Source organism: Heptranchias perlo, chromosome 39, assembly GCF_035084215.1.
Source record: "Heptranchias perlo isolate sHepPer1 chromosome 39, sHepPer1.hap1, whole genome shotgun sequence".
NCBI classification, from domain to species: domain Eukaryota; kingdom Metazoa; phylum Chordata; class Chondrichthyes; order Hexanchiformes; family Hexanchidae; genus Heptranchias; species Heptranchias perlo.
In genome coordinates, this window is record NC_090363.1 from 10882571 (window position 1) to 10902065 (window position 19495).

Here is a 19495-nt window from a genome sequence, read left to right on the forward strand (position 1 = left end):
GGGGGGGATGGTATTGATAATCGAGGGGGGGATGGTGTTGATAATCGAGGGGGGATGGTATTGATAATCGAGGGGGCGGGTGGTATTGATAATCGAGGGGGGGGTGGTATTGATAATCGATGGTGGGGGGGTGGTGTTGATAATCGAGGGGGGGGGGGTGGTGTTGATAATCGAGGGGGGGGGGTGGTGTTGATAATCCGGATTCCACTATTATTTTTCTTTAAAAAAACAATGTTTTTTATATATAGAATGTATAGCACAGAAACAGGCCATTCGGCCCAACAGGTCCATGCTGGTGCCCATGCTCCACATGAGCCTTGACCAGCAGTTCACATCAACGTTCACTGCTTTAATGATGGTGATCTAGTGAGGGGAGGAGGAGGGGTGGGGGGTTTTCATCATTAGCAGTGTTTAACTCTGGCCCCTGCATACCCACCCAACCACCCACCATACTTTTTGTTTTGAGACCTGGAATAATGTTAAAGCCAAACGGAAAACTCTTTTTCAGTTGCCAATTATATCCAATAGAGCGAGAAATTGTAGGAATTTATTAATCACAAATAAGCCAGAAACCAGCGGCCTGAGGTTGGACTCTCTGAATATTAACGCTCTCCCCCCACCCTCCCCGTTGGTATCCGTTGCAAGTTTTGTGTCTGCTTCAGGTACTCTCTCGGGTCCAAGGGGTGCTAAGTCACTCCTGTGAAGCTGTTTGAGCGTCCGTGGTTAGTGGACATGTCCAGACCGCCCAACAGGCCTAAATTCAAGGCATAAAAGTCTACTGGGGTAAAATTGGTCTTTGTGGGTGGGGGGAGTGTGGATAGCGCAGAACGGGCGATAGCAAATCGGCCGCCCGTTTTACACCCCACCTGATTTGCTCTTCACCAATGGCAGGGTGTAAAACGGGGGGCCGATTCGCCATCTCCCGATCTGCACCGCCTCCAGTTGCACGCCCGAGGTAATTGTTTTCAGTTCTCTTCTCTCCCCCCCCCCCCCCCCCCCCGCTTGTTTCTGTGTCTTGTGACGAAGAAGGAAAGGACTTGCATTTATATAGCGCCTTTCACGACCTCAGGACGTCCCAAAGCGCTTTCCAGCCAATGAAGCACATTTGAAGTGTAGTCACTGTTGTAATGTAGGAAACGCGGCAGCCAATTCGCGCACAGCAAGATCCCACAAACAGCAATGTGATAACGACCAGATCATCTGTCTTAGTAATGTTGGTTGTGGGATAAATATTAACCAGGACACCAAGGGAGAACTTCCCTGCTCCTCTTCGAATAGTGGCCGTGTGATCTTTTACATCCGTCTGTGAGAGCAGACGGGGCCTCGGTTTAACGTCTCATCCGAAAGACGGCACCTCCAACAGTGCAGCACTCCCTCGGTACTGCACCGGGAGTGTGGGCCTGGATTTTGTGCCCAAGTCCCTGGAGTGGGATTTGAACCCACGACCTTCTGACTCAGAGGCAAGAGAGAGCTACCCACTGAACATGAGGCGTTAGTTATTAATTATTTAATAAACTCTTATTGGCATCAGTGGTTTTAGACTTACTTGGCACGTGGCCTACTGAATGATGCTGCGTTCACAAATTCAGGCGTTTCTGTCTCATGGTACAAGCCAACCCCAGTCCAGGACGCTCAACGTCTGGCGTTGTCCCATTAATGGGTGACAAGATGTTTGACCCTTCTCCGCTTCACCAAATTTTTCTGGCCAGTTTGCCAGGTTGTTTTTTCCTCCTTTCCTGACGGCATTGTCTCCTTGCCATTGGGGAATGTGTTGCCTCCCACAGCTTTACCCAAGTGACCATTCCTCGTGTTCAGGCCTTTGACGGCGAGTGTCGACAGGCCGATTGACCGCAGGGAGGAGGGGGGGGCGTGAGGGCAGGGACCACAGCCGAGGCTGATCGTGACGTCACCCAGCACCCACACTTGGTGCACTTTCCAGCACGGGCGGGTAGGTGGCACTGAGTAAGGGGGCTAGCCCGTTGTTTTTGTTCCCGACCTTAAGCCTGGGGCCTGACTGCGGCCCACTGACCGCTGCCCTAACTGAACCAGTAGAGCATCCAAGCTGACTCCCCCTCTTGGACTGGATGACCGACTGCTGACTTGATAAAAGTTCCTCGGCCTCTCGAGGGAGCCTCCTCGTCTTGTTTTCACGTCCACACGTTTCATCTTGTGCCTCAACAGGAAATAAAATGGCCTCCTCCACCGAGGAGGGCTTGGCCTTTCACGGGTTAGTGCAGTGCGTTGTTGATGGCTAAGGAACGGCACAAAGCCTCGATCGCTTACAAATATCAAAGGTACCACCACAGCAAATCATTTTGATAGGGAGATGATTATAGGAACATTGGAACAGGCCATTCAGCCCCTCGAGCCTGTTCCACCATTCAATTAGATCATGGCTGATCTGTATCTTCACTCCATCTACCCGCCTTGGTTCCGTAACCCTTAATACCCTTACCTAACACAAATCTATCAATCTCAGTTCTGAAATTTTCAATTGACCCCCAGCCTCAACAGCTTTTTGGGGGAGAGAGTTCCAAATTTCTACTCCCCTTTGTGTGAAGAAATGCTTCCTGAACGGCCTAATTTGAAGGTTATGCCCCCTTGTTCTGGACTCTCCCCCCGCCAGAGGAAATAGTTTCTCTCTATCTACCCTGTCAATTCCTTTAATCATCGTAAACGCCTCAATCACATCGCCCTCTTAGCCTTCTATACTCACGGGAACACAAGCGTAGAAGCTAGTTTCAGACCCAAGAAGCTCAAACAGCACAAACCAACGAATGAGAAATATAAGAACAAATAAATCTCGAGTTGCCATGGTTTCCAGGGCTGGATTGGCAAGGCTCGGTGGGTGAGGGGGGCACAGTTTCGATGTCCCCCTGTCCTACGTCACCGCAGTTTGAACAACCAGTGGCGTGAAGATGGTTGGGTTTCATTCACAGCTTAAGTTGTAGAGTTGAACGTGAGGACCTTCTGCGGTTAACACAACGCTACAGCGTGACACCGTGCCTTTAAATGAAACTATATACGGGGCCATGTGATTTTTCATTAGCTAATTTTATCGCTAATAGACATGTTAAAATAACTTTCAGCTTCATATTTCAATACATTTTGTCTACGGACACTGGATTTATGCAGAATAACAGATGAAGAAAGAAATTGCATTTATATAAAGCCTTTCACAAACTCGGGGGGATAGGAATTTGGCCGCGTAGCGCCCTTTGTTTCGGCCCTACGTTGCTTCCCAAAATGGCGTCCGGGATGCGGGCACACGCTTCTAGCGTGACGTGCGCGGATGCCATCTTGGTAAAGGGGTTTGCGCAGGCACAGATAACGAACGCCGGCAGCTTATAAAGTAAATATGCGTTAGATCAGTGTGCAACGCAGTACTCCCTCACTACTGCACCGGGAGCGTTAGCCTGGATTACGTGCTCTGGAGTGGGGCTTGAACCCATGATCTTCTGATTCACAGGCAAGAGTTGCTACCCACTGAGCCAAGGCCGGCACCGTAAGGCAACGTCACTTTATCAGGGGTTTACTTGGTGTCGTAACCCGATGGCAGAATGGGTTGGTTCGAAGCCCAGGGTAGTAAAGAATTGAACCTGGGTGGGGGCAGATGATGGAGGGGAGGGTGCAGTGATGGCTCTGCTTGGTGGGTGTAGCGACATTGTGTGTGCATTCAAAAAGAGCGTGATTACAATGTTATTCTGTATTAATGTCCGGAACAACTCACTCACCCCCCCCGAACCCCAAAAAGGGAAGGTCGCAGGTTCAAGATCCTGGTCAACAACAACTTGCATTTATATAGCACCTTTAACATCCTTCGTGGGAGCGATTATCAGATTGAAATTGACGCAGCCAAATAAGGAGATGTTAGGACAGGCGACCTGGAGAGCCGTGACCTGCAGGGCTACGGACCAAATGCGGGAAAGTGGGATTAGGCTGGGTGGCTCGTTTCTCAGCCGGCGCGGACACGATGGGCCGAATGGCCTCCTTCTGTGGCGTAAATTTTCTCTGATTCTACGTGACCAAAAGTTTGGTCGAAGAGGTAGGTTTTAAGGAGAGTCTTAAAGCAAAGAGAGAGGTGGCGAGGCAGAGAGGTTGAGGGAGGGAATTCCAGAGCTTAGGGCCTAGGCAGCTGAAGGCACGGCCGCCAGTGGTGGGGCAATGAAAATCGGGGACGTGCAAGAGGCCAGAATTGGAGGAGCGCAGAGATCTCGGAGGGTTGTCGGGCTGGAGGAGGTCACAGAGGTAGGGAGGGGCGAGGCGATGGGGGGATTTGAACACAAGGATGAGAATTTTAAAATCGAGGCGTTCCCGGACCAGGGGCCAATGAAGGTCAGCGAGCACAGGGGGTGATGGGTGAACGGGACTTGGTGCGAGTTAGGATACGGGCAGCAGAGTTTTGGATGAGCTCAAGTTTACACCTGCTGTAACCACAGTGAGAGTTTAATCTGAAATGGGTTACTGGGAAATAACACTCTGGTAGGTGTTACCTAGAAAGAAGGGATCATCAGAACGCTCGTGGCAATTGTCGTTCTTGTCCCATTCCCCACCTCACCTCCCCCAGCGACTCTGTAATGGAATGTCAAAGAAAGGAAGGAAGGAAGAAAGATTTGCATTTAGATAGCACCTTTCACAACCTCAGGGTGTCCCAAAGCGCTTTACAGCCAATGAAGTACTTTTGACGTGTAGTCATTGTTGTAACGTAGGAATCGCGGGGCAGCCAATTTGCGCACAGCAAGATCCCACAAACAGCACTGACCTGCCGGCCGAACTATCAGAACCTTAGGTCCATCCAGTAAAATACTGGCAGGAGGGTCGGTAACCAGAGGACACAGATTGAAGATAATTGGCAACAGAACCAGGGGGGAGAGGAGGAGAATTTTTTTTTACGCAGCGAGTTGTAATGATCTGAAATGCGCTGCCTGAAAGGGCGGTGGAAGCAGATTCAATAATAACTTTCAAAAGGGAAATTAGATAAATACTTGAAAAGGGAAAATTTGTAGGGCTACGGGGAAAGAGCAAGGGGAGTGGGACTAATTGGACAGCTCTTTCAAGGAGCCAGCACAAGCACGATGGGCCGAATGGCCTCCTGTGCTGTATGATTCTAAACCATTCTTCCTTCTCTCAGGCAGACTATCGTGCGGTAGGATAATTTTGCTGGGGATGATAGCGCACATGACACGTTCCTATATCTTAATGCAGGCGGCACCCAACGGCGTAAAATTTGGCTTTATTTTGCCGGACCATGGAATGCGATCCCTCAATCACCCGGCATGGTACAATCCCAGAATCGGAATATGACTCAGTGTAAGCCGCCAGTCCTAGCGATAACCTCATTAAAGATAAGTGAAGTTAATTCAGGAGAGTAAGCATAAGCTCGTTAGAAGTTCGGGCGCTAATATCACAGCAGAATTTCCTGGTTACAATATAGAAGGAAGCACCTTTCATGACCTCAGGACGTCCCAAAGCACTTTACAGCCAATGAAGTACTTTTGAAGTGTCCAGCTGGTGCGTGCAAGTGGCGATTTGGTGGGGGGGGGGGGTGTTGGAGGGACAGAGCCGGGGACTTGAAAGGATTTCCCTCCCATCCGCCCGACTTACTGCCCGCCTCCCAGGGCAACGAGAATCCCACTGGGATCCCACCGCACGTGTTCGATGAGTTCCGACCAGGGAGATGGGGGTCAGGTTGTGGTATTATAGGATATTGTCATATGTCCTTGACCTCTAATGCAAGTTCAAGGACTAGGAAACACTGAAAGAGCTGGGTAGTATTCTCCATTAAAACAAATCACTGAGATAATTAAACACACACCCTTACATGCAGTGTATATGAGATACCATCCACAGGATACACTGCAGCAACTCGCCAAGGCTTCTTCGACAGCACCTCGCAAACCCGCGACCTCTATCACCGAGAAGGACAAAGACAGCAGGTACATGGGAACAACACCACCTGCATGTTCCCCTCCAAGTCACACACCATCCGGACTTGGAAATATATCGCCATTCCTTCATCGTCGCTGGGTCAAAATCCTGGAACTCCCTTCCTAACAGCACTGTGGGAGAACCTTCACCACACGGACTGCAGCGGTTCAAGAAGACGGCTCACCACCACCTTCTCAAGGGCAATTAGGGATAGGCAATAAATTCTGGTCTTGCCAGCGACGCCCACATCCCATGAACGATTAATAAAAAAAAATACAGGTACCAAGATTTGCACACCTTCAATTCTCAGCCCAATATTTATCTTTCGACCAACATCAGATTATCTGGTCGTTATCACATTGCTGTTTGTGGGATCTTGCTGTGCACAAAATGGCTGCCGCGTTTCCCGCATTACAACAGTGATTACACTTCAAAAAGTACTTCATTGGCTGTGATGTGCTTTGGGACGTTCTGAGGTCATGAAAGGCGCTATATAAATGTAAGTCTTTTTATTTTCTTTCTACTCCTCATACAGCATCAATGTGTCACTGGGGCTAAAAACAAAAGATTGTTTCTGCGAGAGACAATCTTGTACTTTTCCAATCCTTTATCACATCTCGGTCTTTCACACACAACGAATCACTTTGAAGTTCAGTGATTTTGTTATGTAGTTCGAAGCGGCAGCCATTTTGCCCACAGCCAGCTAACGAGATGAAGGAGTGGTTAATGCCTTGTTGGTGGTGTCGGCTGAGGGAGCAATATTGGCCTGGACACCAGGAGAACTCCCCGCTCTTCTTCAAATGGTGCCGCGGATAAGAACATAAGAAATGGGAGCAGGAGTAGGCCGTGCGGCCCCTCGAGCCTGCTCCGCCATTCAGTAAGATCATGGATGATCTTCTATCCCAACTCAACTTTCCCGCCCGATCCCCATGGCCCAAGCTGGTGGACGGACGGGCTCAGTTTAACATCTCATCCGAAAGGTTTTTTTTTCACTCTTTAGGGTACCAGAGATAAGACTCAACCAAGGCTGAAATAATTTTCCAATTAAGACACAACAGTTTTACGGATAAAGATGCTTACGATCTTATCTGGGAGTACAACTCAGACACAAGGTTGATCAATCCTCCTTCTGGGAGAGTGAGAGGTTAATTCTTCTTCGACATCTTGTTTGAACTGCTGCTTTTCCTGTCTCTCAGAAACAGTTCTGGCTTCCATATTACAAAAAGGATATAGAGGCACTGAAGATCTCAATAGAGGCCTTTAAAATTATGAAGGGGTTCGATAGGGTAAACGTAGAGATGATGGGCGCTAAATTGGGCCGTGTAGCGCCCGTTTTTTGGCGCTACACGGCCTCTCCGACATGCAAGATGGCGTCTTAGCTGTGCACGCACGTTTCCAGTGTGACGTGCGCCGGACGCCATCTTGATATGAGAGTTAGCGCAGACGCAAATACCAATCACTGGATGCATGTAAAGTAGGGAGAAAATGCATGTAATCAGCGTGCAACGCTGATTTAAAGTGAGACACCATTTTGGACCTTAACGCTCAACTCAATGCACAGTCTTAACCCCGACCATCTGAACGTTTCTTACAGTGCCTGAAAGACCCCCCACCAGCACTATTTAAAAGGGCCATGCAGGTGTTGCAGGTTAGTTGTTGGATTATTGCTTCTGGCTGCTGGTGGAGTAAGAAGTGTCTTTCGAAACTCCCTATTCTTACTGAGAGTTCCTAGATTACATTTGAGAGTTGTTTGGTAGGTGCTGCCTTACAGTTCGGAAAGTTATAACCACGGTTGAACAAGATTCCTGGCAACCATGGGTGGTCTGCTAGGGCTCCCGCTGGGCATTGAGCATAACTGGGAGAATGCAGAGAGGCCACACGCCTAGCAGGTCAAGCTGCAAGGAGAGGGAGGATGAGGAGGTGCAGGGCACTGAGCAGGAGGCCCTATCCAACAAGGGCTTTCTGGGACCAATTCTCTTACGTCAACATGACCGAGGAGGATTGCATCCGACGCCTGAGGTTCACCAAGGAAGCCGTGACCGAGATCTGTCAACTGGTGCGGCCACAGCTACAGCCTCAGAGCGGGGTGAGGACAGCATTGCCTGCGGCTGTGAAGGCCAACGTGGCGCTGAATTTCTACGGCTCAGGACCATTTCAGGCCTCTGCTGGCGATGTGTGCAACGTCTCGCAGTATGCAGTGCACTGCTGCATAAGGGAGGTCACAGACGCACTGTACGAGATGAGGAACAGGTTCATCACCTTCCCTCTTGACAGAGACAATCAGAACGAGCGAGCACGGGGGTTCGTCCGCATTGCTGGTTTCCCCATGGTGCAGGGTGCCATTGACTGCACACACATTGCCCCGCGTGTCCCTCATATCAACTCAGCCATCTTCATCAACCGAAAGGGCTTCCACTCCCTCAATGTGCAGCTGGTGTGCGACCACATGCATCGAATCATGGAGGTCGATGCCCGCTATCCTGGGAGCAGTCACGATGCCTTCGTCATGTGGCAGTCCAACGTGCCAGCTATCTTTCACCTGACTTGGCAAGTCAAAGGCTGGCTACTGGGTGACAAGGCCTATCCCCTCACGCTGTGGCTCATGACTCCCGTCAGGAACCCACGCACAGGTGCACAGCAGGCCTATAATGAGAGCCATGCTCCCATACGCAACATCGTGGAGCACACCACAGGCCTCCTCAAACAACGATTCCGCTGCCTGGACCGCTCTGGAGGATCCCTGCAGGACTCCCCTGAGCGGGTGGGCAGATTCGTGGTGGTCTGCTGCATGCTGCACAACCTCGACATCATGAGGGATCAGACTTTGCCACCAATGATCAGAGAAGACCCTGAGCCAGTGGTGGAGGAGGAGGAGGAGGAAGAGGCTGAGTAGGAGGAGGGAGAGGAGCCGGAAGAGGAAGTGTTGGAAGACACAAGGGTGCAACAGGAACCACATGTCTTGTCTGCAAGGGCTCTGTGTGCTCGCCTGATCCGTGCCCGCGATCAATAATGTCAACTATATCCCCCAACTCACCAACAGTCCTACACTCCCCACCTTTCCGATCCCACAAGACAATCAAATCATCCTCCATCTGATCACACATTGGTTTCCCCCTCAGCTCATTGCACAAATAAAAACCACCACCAAATGCAAATTCAAAGTCACATTTATCAATGAATAAATGAAATTATGCAAACAGAACAGAACTATTCACCCTTGTGCATTCCCTTAGTTGTTGCTCGTGTGCCTTTACCTATCCTAGTGCTGTTACGAGGTGCTTCCCCGGTGGCTGGAGCAGTTCTGGTGGGAGCCTTCAATGGAGGAGCGTGCAGATGGCCTTGGAGGACGACCTCGAGTAGCTCTGGGCCGGAAGGCCCGGCTTCAGACTGCACCATCCCCACATGGGCTGCAGCAGTCTGGCCTGGCTGGCAACGACAGGGGCACTGGCGGAGTGGCAGGGGTGGGAGCAGGAATGCTGTTGTCCTGAGAGAGGACAGCAGGTCCGACTGCCATGGCGCCACTGCCACTCTCCCGAGGCGGCGCCTCAGCAATCCTGGTGATCAGCTGGAGAACAGATTGCTGGAGTGCTGTGACGCCCTGGAAACCCCGTTCAACAGTGGTCCTCAGAGCCACGATAGCAACAGCCTGAGCTTCCAAGGCAGCAGTTAGACCTTTGATGGCTGATGTTAGTGCTGCAATGGAAGCTGTGACATTGGTCATCAGACGCTGCACCATCGTGGGTTCCACAGGTGTGCTGATGGAGGTGACCACCTGTTCCATGTTGGAAAGGATGAGCTCCAAGCTCTGCGCAAAGCCCTGTGCCAAGTTGGAGCTGGACTCCTCCATGCCCCTTCTCATTGTGCGCAGGCTTTCTGGCAGGCTTTCCAGTGCCCCATGTAGTGGTGTACGCCCATCAGCCGTCTTCTGTAACCTGGCCCATCAAAGTCCTCATCTGACTCCACTGCAGCAGAACCAGTGAGTGACCTCACCCTCTGGCGAGCTGGCACCTGTGGTATCCGTTCCCCCCCGCCCCGGCTCCTGCACACTTGTGCTCGGTCTCTCACCATGTGCAGATCCCTCCTCTAACCAAGACAGCATCTACAGCACGTGAGTCAGCAAAGATTACGGGAGGAGGGAGATGTCGGAAAGGAGAAGGAGCATTAGATATGCAGAGACCCCCTTCATCGGGACCTCCCGCTTGGCATGTTGTCACGGCTGCAGAGACGGCCCGCCCAATGATCCGAAGCCCTGTTTCCTCTGCGGGGGGGCGGTGAGGACGTGTAAGCATCCCAGTCCACCCTCAGGTCTCTCCTGCTGCCGGCTGTTGTGCGCCCCTTCTGCAAGACAGAGGACAGTGTGTCAGTGAGTGTCCTGCAAGGTGTGTGGGTGATGTGCCTGGCGTGGTCAAAAAGCTGCCAGTTTGTGTGACCTGTGAGTGGTGGTTGTGTGGCCTGCAAGTGTGGTACTATGTGCGGGTGAGATGCAGCAAGCCAAGTGCAGCATTGCGTATGGATGGGCAGTGTTTGTCGGTGGGTGGGTGACGGGGAGTGTGATGCGTGGAGCAGTGGTGCAGTCGGTTGGATGTGCCACTTGACACTTGCATTCACTCACCTTGACCACTCGTGTCAAATCGTTGAACTTCTTTTGGCACTGCACCCACGTGTGTGGTGCAATACTCCTGGTGTTCACTTCCTGTGCCACAGCCTGTCAGTGCCGCGGTCTGGAGGGTCTTCTGCCGCCCTGCGGGTGCATGTTCGTCCTCCTTTCATCCACCCTTTCCACCAGGGCCTCCAGTGCATCATCCGAGAAGTGTGGAGCCCTCTCGCACGCCGGTCCTGCTATCCTCACGGCCATCCTAGTGAACTGTGTACCTGCCATTTGAAATGTGCAAGGTGCAGGCTGCTGATGACGTGCGCTGTGCACGCCCCATTTCTGACTTCCTCATTCTCCGTGCAGCCTCTCAGCAGCGCGGATAGCGCTGGCTGCTCGGAGATATCACGGTAAGTAGCAGGCAGCACGAAGTTCACGTGCTGTCTGCGTAGGGACCATCGGGCGCGGGGTACTAGCGCATCGAGCTACCCCCGCCCGAAAACGGCCCTTATCCAATTTTTTTTCCCCCGATGTTTCCACTTGTGGGAGAATCCAAAACTAGGTGGTCATAAATATAAGATAGTCATTAATAAATCCAATAGGAAATTGTGGAGAAATTTCTTTACCCAGAGAGTGGTTAGAACGCGGAACTTGCTACCACAAGGAGTGGTTGAAGCAAATAACGTGGATGCATTTAAGGGGAAGCTAGATAAACACATGGGGGAGAAAGGATTAGAATGTCATGCTGATAGGGTGAGATGAAAAGGGGTGGGAGGAGGCTCGTGTGGAGCATAAACACCAGCAAAGACCAGTTGGGCCGAATGGCCTGTTTCTGTGCTGTACATTCTCTGTGATTCTATGTAAATCACTATAAGATGGTTGACTTTATACCCTTTTGCTTCTGGCAGAATAGCTCGCTGGTGTTTTCCTCTCTCTTCTCACGGTCTGAGAAGGGAGCTGTCCTGGTTACGGTTTGCTTATCTCTCCCGCCCTCCGAAAGTACAGCCAATTTGGAACACTGTCCTGACCTTGTAAGACCTCAGACACGTTGATGGGGGGGGTCATTTTAACCTGACTTGCCGGGCGGGAATCCCATGGGATCGGGTGGAACGTCAGTTTTACACCCCGTCCGATATTACTCTCCACTGTCTTCAATGAAGAGGAAAATCAGGCATTGTGTAAAACCAGCATTGCCCCCCCCCCGATCCCCCCGGATCCTGACTGGCGGGTTCGGTTCAAATTGACCCCGTACTTTTAACCAAACATCATGGACAGTAAGCAAAAACCATCTGATTTTAGCCAAGTTGAACTAAATTCTGCCTAAGTCCACTCCTTTCTCCATCTCATGGGTCCCAGGCGAGCATCGCCTTAACAGTCCCCACTCCATAAGCCTGACTTAGCCTTGGTTAAGAGCAGGAGCTGAAAAAGTCCATATCCAGGGTTTCAAGTCATCCTTAGTCTAGACCGGATAATGACAACAGGGTTTCCTTCCTTAAAGGACATTAGTGAACCAGCTCGGTTTTTAACTTTTAACTTTCCTCTGCAACGTACGGACTTTTAAAACCTCACGCTGGGCGATAGAATCATAGAAGTTTACAACATGGAAACAGGCCCAACATGCCCATGTCGCCCAGTTTATACCAGATACTTAAACAGTATTTCCTGATTCATCTTGTCCTGCAATATGGTTCTTGGCCTTTCACCCATTTCATGTCAGTTATATCAAAACACAGACTGGTGTGTGCTGCAAACCAGTACTCTGTTCCTCTTAATTCAAAGTTGCTTAATGCAGATTACCTGATAATTCAATTTTTTTGAGCACTAAATTCGCACCTTGCTATGTTATTTATGTTTCTTAATGCAAATTAATGGATAATTCCATTTTCTTATTGCAGAAATAGACTCCTAATTCATCAAAGGGTTGCATTGAGATCTTGTACTTGAGAACAAAGCTCGAGTAGTGTTGTCCGAGCAAAGAACTATGCCACATTCGAGAATATAGGAACAGGAGGAGGCCCTTCAGCCCTTCGAGCCTGTTCCGCCTTTCAATTAGATCATGGCTGATCGGCGACTCAACTCGATTTACCCGCCTTTGCTCCATATCCCTTGATATCCTAACCTCACAAAAATCAATCAATCACAGCCATGAAAATTTCAGCAGCCTCAGCCATATGGGGGAGAAAGTTTCTCATTACAGCCCGTGTTGTTTGTCCAATGTATATTGGTAGCTTTTGGAGATTTTTTTTGTTTGCCGTTGCCTTGTCATGGGCTCTCCTGTGACAGATGGTGTGATCTGAACTGAATTCTCAGTACCATGTCACCATGATATCAGGCTTTACTTCACTGTATTACAGGGACTTCACTGTGTATTACACCCATCAGAGGGGATTAACGGAGCCTGTGTAGATTGTACATTAATGAATAACAGAACCTGAGTACATTGAACGGACCGATGGACAATGTGTATCTCATGATTTAAGTAAGCCCTGTATATATTATAATGAATAACAGACCCTGTATATATCATAATGAATAGCAGACCCTGTATATATCATGATGAATAGCATACCCTCTATATATCATAATGAATAGCAGACCCTGTATATATCATAATGAATAGCAGACCCTATATAGATCATAATGCATAGCAGACCCTATATATATCATAATGAGTAACAGACCCTGTATATATCATAATGAATAGCAGACCCTGTATATATCATAATGAATAACAGACCCTGTATATATCATAATGAATAACAGACCCTGTATATATCATAATGAATAACAGACCCTGTATATATCATAATGAATAACAGACCCTGTATATATCATAATGAATAACAGACCCTGTATATATCATAATGAATAACAGACCCTGTATATATCATAATGAATAACAGACCCTGTATATATCATAATGAATAGCAGACCCTGTATATATCATAATGAATAGCAGACCCTTTGTATATCATAATGAATAGAAGACCCTGTGTATATTTTAATGAATTGCAGATCATGTGTATATGAAAATGAATAACAGATGTTTCATATATATATAATTAATAACAGGTCCTGTTTATAGTATAGTAAATATCAGACCCTGTTTATATCACAGGGAATAACAATGCCTGTATATGTAATGGTAAAGAGCAGGCCCCGTTATATTACACGGAATCACAGTCTTTGCCTATCCTATAGAGGTTAGCAGAGTCTATGTATTAGAGGGAATAGCATGCCCTGTATATATTACAGGGAATATCATGCCCTTTATATACTATAGGGAATAACATGCCCTGTATATATTACAGGGAATATCATGCCCTTTATATACTATAGGGAATAACATGCCCTGTATATATTACAGGGAATATCATGCCCTTTATATACTATAGGGAATAACATGGCCTTTATATCTTATGGGGAATAACATGGCCTGTATATGTTATAGGGAATAACATGCCATGTATATATTATAGGGAATAATATGCCATGTACATATTATAGGGAATAACATGGCCTGTATATATTATAGGGAATGACATGGTCTGTATATATTATAGGGAGTAACATGCCATGTATATATTAAAGGGAATAACATGCCATGTATATATTATAGGGAATAATATGCCATGTACATATTAAAGGGAATAACGTGGCCTGTATATATTATAGGGAGTAACATGGCCTGTATATATTATAGGGAATAATATGCCATGTACATATTAAAGGGAATAACGTGGCCTGTATATATTATAGGGAGTAACATGGCCTGTATATATTAAAGGGAATAACGTGGCCTGTATATATTATAGGGAGTAACGTGGCCTGTATATATTATAGGGAATAATATGCCATGTATATATTATAGGGAATAACATGGTCTGTATATATTATAGGGAATAACATGGTCTGTATATATTATAGGGAGTAACATGCCATGTATATATTGTAGGGAATAATATGCCATGTATATATTATAGGAATAACATGGCCTGTATATATTATAGGGAATAACATGGTCTATATTTATTATAGGGAATAACATGGTCTGTATATACTATAGGGAGTAACATGCCATGTATATATTATAGGGAATAACATGGCCTGTATATATTATAGGGAGTAACATGCCATGTATATATTATAGCGAATAACATGGCCTGTATATATTATAGCGAATAACATGGCCTGTATATATGCTATGGAATAACATAGCCTGTGTATATTATAGGGAATAACATGCCCTGTATATATAATAGGGAATATCAGACCCTGCATACGTTACAGGGAATATCAGACACTAAATATATTATAGGGAATATCAGACCCTATATATATTATCAAAAATATCAGACCTTGTATATATTTTAGGGAATAGCAGACCCTGTATATATTTTAGGGAATAGCAGACCCTGTATATATTTTAGGGAATATCAGATCCTGTGTATATTATAGGGAATATCAGACCCTGTATACAATATAGGGAATATCAGACCCTGTATATATTAGGGAATATCAGACCCTGTATACAATATAGGGAATATCAGACCCTGTATATATTAGGGAATATCAGACCCTGTATACAATATAGGGAATATCAGACCCTGTATATTATAGTGAATATTAGACTCTGTATAAATTTTTTTTATTCATTCATGGGATGTGGGCGTCGCTGGCAAGACCAGCATTTATTGCCCATCCCTAATTGCCCTTGAGAAGGTGGTGGTGAGCCGCCTACTTTAACCGCTGCAGTCCGTGTGGTGAAGGTTCTCCCACAGCGCTGTTAGGAAGGGAGTTCCAGGATTTTGACTCAGCGACGATGAAGGAACGGCGATATATTTCCAAGCCGGGATGGTGTGTGACTTGGAGGGAAACGTGCAGGTGGTGTTGTTCCCATGTACCTGCTGCCCTTGTCCTTTTAGGTGGTAGAGGGCGTGGATTTGGGAGGTGCTGTCGAAGAAGCCTTGGCGAGTTGCTGTAGTGCATCCTGTGGATGGTACACACTGCAGCCACTGTGCGCCAGTGGTGAAGGGAGTGAATGTTTAGGGTGGTGGATGGGGTGCCAATTAAGCGGACTGCTTTGTCCTGGATGGTGTCGAGCTTCTTGAGTGTTGTTGGAGCTGCACTCATCCAGGCAAGTGGAGAGTATTCCATCACACTCCTGACTTGCGCCTTGTAGATGGTGAAAAGGCTTTGGGGAGTCAGGAGGTGAGTCACTCGGCACAGAATACCCAGCCTCTGACCTGCTTTTATAGCCACAGTATTTATGTGGCTGGTCCACTTAAGTTTCTGGTCAATGGTGACCCCCAGGATGTTGATGGTGGAGGATTTGGTGATGGTAATGCTGTTGAATGTCAAGGGGAGGTGGTTAGATTCTCTCTTGTTGGAGATGGTCATTGCCTGGCACTTGTCTGGCGCGAATGTTACTTGCCACTTATCAGCCCAAGCCTGGATGTTGTCCAGGTCTTGTTGCATGCGGGCATGGACTGCTTCATTATCTGAGGGGTTGCGAATGAAACTGAACACTGTGCAATCATCAGCGAACATCCCCATTTCTGACCTTATGATGGAGGGAAGGTCATTGATGAAGCAGCTGAAGTCAGTTGGGTCTAGAACACTGCCCCGAGAAACTCCTGCAGCAATGTCCTGGGGCTGAGATGATTGGCCTCCAACAACCACTACCATCTTCCTTTGTGCTAGGTATGACTCCAGCCACTGGAGAGTTTTCCCCCTGATTCCCATTGACTTCAATTTTACTGGGGCTCCTTGGTGCCACACTCGGTCAAATGCTGCCTTGATATCAAGGGCATTCACTCTCACCTCACCTCTGGTGTTCAGCTCTTTTGTCCATGTTTGGACCAAGGCTGTAATGAGGTCTGGAGCCGAGTGGTCCTGGCGGAACCCAAACTGAGCATCAGTGAGCAGGTTATTGGTGAGTAAGTGCCACTTGATAACACTGTCGACGACACCTTCCATCACTTTGCTGATGATTGAGAGTAGACTGATGGGGCGGTAATTGGCCGGATTGGATTTGTCCTGCTTTTTGTGGACAGGACATACCTGGGCAATTTTTCACATTGTCGGGTAGATGCCAGTGTTGTAGCTGTACTGGAACAGCTTGGCTAGAGGCGCGGCTAGTTCTAGAGCACAAGTCTTCAGCACTACAGCTGGAATACATAGAATTATATATATATGTATATGTGGAGTATTAGACTCTATGTATTATGGAGAACAGTAGACTCTGTGCATTATAGGGAATATCAGACCCTGTATATAATACAGGTAATATCAGCCCCTTTATATATTATAGGGAATATGAAACCCTCTGTACTATAGGGAATATCAGAACCTGTAAAAGATAGTGAATAGCAAACCTGTATATATGATGAGAAATATCAGACCCTGTATATTATAGGGAATAGCGGACCCTGTATCGATTATGGGGAATATCAGACCCTGTATATATGATGAGGAATAACAGATTCTGTATATATTACAGGAAATATTAGACACTGTATATGTTATGGGGAATACATATGATAAGAAATATCAGACCCTGTACATATTATAGGGATTAACAGATCCTCTACATATTATAGAGAGTAATGGACCCTGTATATAGTATAGGGAATATTAGGCCCTAGATATATTGTAGGAAAACCAGACACTGTATATATATGATCAATATCAGATCCTGTAAATCATAGGCAATACCATATCCTGTATATATTATGGAGAATAGCAGACCCTGTATATATTACAGGAAATATGAATAGGGAATAGGAAGTCCTAAGGTTATTATAGAGAATAGCAGGCAGTGTATATCTTACAAGAATATTAGATACCATATATATTATAGGGAATTGTAGTTCCTGTATATATTATGGGAAATGTCAGTCCCTGTATATTATAAGGAATAGCAGATCTGGATATATGATGAAGAATAACAGATACTGTGTATATTACAAAAATATTAGCCACCATATATGTTATAGGGAATATCTAGAGGAGGAATATAGACCCTGTACATTATAGGGACTAGCAGACCCTGTATATATGATGAAGAATAACAGACCCTGTATATATTATAGGAAATATTAGACACTGTATGTGTTATGGGGAATATATATGATGAGGAATATCAGATCCTATATATTATGGGGAATAGCAGAGCTGTAGATACAATGACAAATATCAGACCTTGTATATATTATAGGGACTATCAGCCCCTGTATATATGATATGGCATAGCAGACCCTGTATATTATAGGGAATTGCAGATAGTGTATATATTACATGAAATATTAGACACTGTACATTTCATAGGGAATATTAGATCCTGAATATCCTATAGGCAATAGCAGCCCATGTTTTTTTATTATAGGGAATAGCAGGCATTATATAAATTATAGGGAGTATCAGACCCTGTGCATATTGTAGGGAGTATCAGACCCTGTGCATATTATAGGGAGTATCAGACCCTGTGCATATTGTAGGGAGTATCAGACCCTGTGCATATTGTAGGGAGTATCAGACCCTGTACATATAATAAGGATTAACAGATCCTCGACATATTACAGGGAATAATGGACCCTGTATATATTATAGGAAAAACCAGACACTATATATATATATATGATGATTAATATCAGACCCTGTAAATCATGGGCAATACCATATCCTGTATATATTATGGAGAATAGCAGTCCCTGTATATATTACAGGAAATATGAATATGAAACAGGAAGCCTTATGATTCTTATAGGGAATAGCAGACAGTGTATATCTTACAAGAATATTAGATACCATATATATTATAGGGAATTGTAGTTCCTGTATATACGATGGGAAATGTCAGTCCCTGTATATTATAAGGAATAGCAGACCTGGATATATGATGCAGAATAACAGATACTGTGTATATTACAAAAATATTAGACACCAAATATGTTATAGGGAATATATATGAGGAGGAATATAGGGACTAGCAGACCCTGTATATAACATGGGGAATATCAGACCCTGTATATATGATGAGAAATAACAGAAACTATATATAGTACAAGAAATATTATATACCATATATGTCATAGGGAACATATATGTTGAATATCCGATCCTGTACATTATAGGGAATAGCAGACCCTGTACGTATTATGGGGAATGGCAGACCCTGTATATATTATGCGGAATATCAGACCCTGTATATGTTATGGGGACTATCAGATCCAGTATATATTATAATGAATGACAGACCCTGTATATATTAGAGGTAATATCAGACCCTATATATATTATAGGAAATAACAGTCCCTGTATATATTATAGGGAGTAGCAGACCTTATATATATTTTAGAGAATAGCAGACACTGTAGTTATTGTAGGGAATAGCAGATGCTGAATATTATAGGGACTATCAGACATTGTATATATTACAAGAATATTAGATGGTATATTTTACAGGGAATTGTAGATCCTGTATATATGAAGGGGAATGTCAGTCACTTTATTATTGTAGGGTATAGCAGACGTGTATATATGATGAGAAATATCAGACCCTGTATATATTATAGGGAATATCAGATCTTTTACATATTATAGGGAAAGTAAATCCTGTTTATTATACGCAAGACCATATCCTGTATATTATCCTGTATATCCTGAATAGCACACCATGGATATATGATGGAGAATATTGGACCCTCTATTATAGGGAATATCAGACCCTGTATATATTATGGAGAATACCAGACCCTTTATGCTGTATATTACAGGAAATATGAATAGGGAATGGCAAGCCTATCTATAACATAGGGAATATCAGATACTGTATCTACTATAGGGAATAACAAGCCCTGTGTATATTATAGGGAAGAGCTGACAGTGTATATATTACAAGAATATTCAAGTCCTACTCCAGAGACTTCAGCACATAATCCAGGCTGACACTCCTGTGCAGTACTGAGGGAGTGC